The sequence below is a fragment of the Otolemur garnettii genome, unplaced genomic scaffold, assembly GCF_000181295.1.
Source record: "Otolemur garnettii isolate 467f Iridium unplaced genomic scaffold, OtoGar3 scaffold00038, whole genome shotgun sequence".
NCBI classification, from domain to species: domain Eukaryota; kingdom Metazoa; phylum Chordata; class Mammalia; order Primates; family Galagidae; genus Otolemur; species Otolemur garnettii.
Genome location: NW_003852433.1, coordinates 10,415,692 through 10,419,407, shown reverse-complemented (window position 1 = coordinate 10,419,407; position 3,716 = coordinate 10,415,692). Strand labels below are relative to the sequence as shown.

General features: G+C 38.3%; 1 protein-coding gene across 1 annotated transcript in view; it reads right to left on the bottom strand.

The window, feature by feature from the left end:
• WSB2 (WD repeat and SOCS box containing 2) overlaps window positions 1–3,716 on the bottom strand; it is a 17,340-nt gene that overhangs the window by 9,943 nt on the left and 3,681 nt on the right. The gene's annotated exons all lie outside the window — the stretch shown is intronic.

The window sequence follows — 3,716 nt, the reverse complement described above, 5'->3', positions numbered from 1 at the left end:
AAAAAAAAAAAAAGGAGTTCATGTAACAGAGGCTTCCCTGGTCTTGGCCCATCGCATGTGTTACAGAACTGCAATGGAGTAAGTGTGGGGTAACCAGATCAGAGATGCTCCAGGGTATACGCTTGTTCAGAAAGTCCTCTCAGGTTTCAATGCATGGAAGCAAAGATGCACTCAGTTTTCCCACGAGAAAGAAAACATACTGTAGGTTTGGAACTAGGACAGAACCTGGAGCCTGAGTCCCCTTCTACTGCTCTCCTACCTGATGAGTTCCCTACCTCTAGTTTAGAAGTCCCAAGGAGAGGAAAATAGTCCCTTTCCTTGCCAGTGCAGTTTATTTGGTATGTGTTGATCTCCACCTTCCCATATTACGTTCCCATCGATTAACGAGGGTCTTTCCTTTACTTCCCAGATGGTAACCAGCACAAGAATGACCCAGTAAGGTATTCAACAGAGAGAAAGAAGCCACAAAACTATCACAGGTGCGCAACCCTCTACTTGTATATCCCACTTATGGTGAAATAGGCCCAGATAAGCTAAGGTTCAATCCTGCAGACACAGGACCCTGCCTGCTTCTGCACCTAGCAGACAATTAGCCCTGGAGTTCAGCCTGAAAGCATGAAGTTTTACCAGCAGAAGTAAAGGTTCCACATTCTTTCTTTTTTTGAGACAGAGTCTTACTATGTTGCCCTCGGTAGAGTGCCGTAGCATCACAGCTCACAGCAACCTCAAACTCCTGGGCTTAAGCGATTCTCTTGCCTCAGCCTCCCAAGTAGCTGGGACTACAGGCACCTGCCACGATGCCTAGCTGTTTGTTGTTGCTGTTGTTGTAGTTGTCATTGTTGTTTGGAGGTCCCACTTTCTTATGTGACCCTGACCACACTCTGCCATATCAAATAGGGAGAAATGGAAATGAGAGAGCTGGACCCCAGGAAAATTTCAGATCTGCTTCCCTCAGAGTTCTCAAAGAGCTAAACATAGATCTATCTTTCAACCACACAATCCCACTACTGGGGATCTATCTACTCGAAAGAAAACAAATCATTATGTAAAAAAGACATTTGCACTTGTGTGTTTATCACAGCACTGTTCTTAAGTCATGGAATTAAACTATGTGTCCACTGACAAATGGATAAAGAAAATGTAACACACACACACACCACAGACTACTACTCGGCCATAAAAAAGAATGAAATCCTATCTTTTGCAGCGACATGATGGAACTGCCATTATCCTAAGTGAAACACCTCAGAAACAGTCAAGCACTATATGTTCTTAAATGTAGTGGGAGCTAAACACAGGGCCCACATGCAGAGTAGGGTAAGAGACACTGGAGACATTAAAGATGGGAGGACGGGAGAGGATGAGGGACAGAAATTACCAAGCAGGTACAATGGACACTTTTTTGGGTGATGGGTACACTAAAAGCAATATATCCTTGTAACAAATATGTACTTGTATCCCCTAAATCTATTTTTTTTTTAAACGTATTTCTCATTCCATGAGAAACCCTACACTCAAGTTTTCACAGCTGGACCTCTTGATGTATGCATGTGTTTCCCAAAAGTTGTAAACAAACCACATTTTTGTCAACTGTGTGGGGAGTATATGAAAGAATTTTAACCAAGCTCACCTGTAAAATTAGAAGAAAGAAACTGAGACACGTGTAGGCTCCTTCAGCTCTAAAACTCTCTTTTAGTCTAAATTAGAGGTCGGCAAAGTAAGGCCAGGCCAGTGATCTGGTTTTTTTTTTTTCTTTCAGCAATCTATTTGTCAGCATTGTCAATTAAGGTATAATTGACAATGGTGTATGGCATGCCATTTTGATATAGGTATCCGCTATGGAACAGTTGTACCTATTTTACATTACTGTTATCTATCACTTCACATATTTATTACTTTGTTGTGAGAACATTTAAGATATACTCTCAGCAATCTTCAAGCATATTGTACATTATTATTAACTAAGTTAGTCACCAGGCCTTCCTGTCTAACTGAAATTTTGTACCTTCAACCACACTTCCCCATTCCTTCTCCCATCCCTTGGCAACCTCTATCCTGCTCTCTGCTTCTATTCATTTGACAGTTTTAGATCCCCCATGTAAGTGAGATCATGCAGTATTTGTCCCTCTGTGCCTGGCTCATTTCACTTAGCATTAAGTCCTCTAGGTTCATCTATGTTGTCACGAATGACAGGATTGGCTTTTGCAAATAAAGTTTTCCTGGAACACTGCAACATTCGTTTATGTATTAAGTGATTGCTTTCATCTGTAACAGTAGCGTTAAGTAGCTGAAACAGAGACCTTATGGCTTGCAAAGTCTACAATATTTACTATCTAGATTTATATAGAAAAGTTTGCTGACCCCTGGTCTAAATGGCCAAATGTAGTCCGAAAATTTTGGCAATACAATCTGAGTGGGATCGTGATTGTCATTTCAATCAGTTGGCTATCCACATACTGCCCAGACCTGACTAGCTGTGGCCTGAGTTTGCCATCATCATCATAGGAGGAAGAACTTAGATGTTCAGGACAGCTTGAAATCTCCAATGTTACCTCTGTTTTATTTTTAATAAAACCCTCATTTCTGTATTTGAATTTAGGGATACACCTGTAGCTACTTTATTACAAATTAGGTAAAGCACATTTCGATATTATTTCATTTTAATGTCATAAATTTAATTTTTCTAGAAAGAGATACTAAAATTCCATTTTATACTTTTTTTTTTTTAAGTTGGGGAATCATTGAGCGTACAATGAGCCAGGCTATACTGCTTGCGTTTGCTGGGTGAAGTCCCTCTATTAATAGTAACCAGCCCAAAATTTTACTAGGCTCATAAAATCTGGGTGGAACTGGAACTAGAACTCAAGTCTTGGGTCTCCTAGCCTAGTGCTCAACAAATACTCTGGATTTCTGAGTGTACTGATGAATAAAAAAATGAGTTACATGGGAGGCAGGGAGGTAGGAGCATGAAAAATGGCAGATGAGGCAAGATGGATTCGCAAGCAAAATTTAGCATCACTGAAATTAAGGTTTCTACAAACTTTATTTCTAACAGCAGCACAACTTTTTGGTTAATACCAATTACTTGCTCAGTATCAAAAGCACTGTATGATCTTTAAAAAATGTATAACCCAAACAACAACATAAATGCCCCAGATTCTCCCTTTTAAAAGATTCTTAAAGTACTATTTTAAATTCTAAAAATAAGAGAAACATGGGGGAAATTTGCCATGAGACAATAAAGTAAAATTACATATAATCCTAACATGAATATTTCACTACACATTTTTATTTGCATGTATATACATATGATTTTCAAAAACAAAATCGGAGATCATATTGCATATTCCTTATAACCTGCTTTTCTCAGTAAGCCTTACATTGTAAATATTTCCCCAGGTTTATATTCTTCAAAATGTGTGACTCCCCCCACAAACAAGTAACTTCTCATATAACACGTTTAACAATAACACTTCTCTCATTACGTTAATAACAGATACACAAAAAGGGTCACAATTCAAACATCTTTTTCCATTTTCCTTACTGAAAGAATGTATTTACCTAAAGTGATGATATATCTGAATATAAGAGTGATTTTTCGGAAAACAACTGATTCTTTATTATAAATCTGTAGTTTATCTAAATAGAAATACAGATGTAGAGGTGAAGGAGAATTCCTTGTATTTAGAGTAGAGGATCAATTTTTTCTTTTTTTT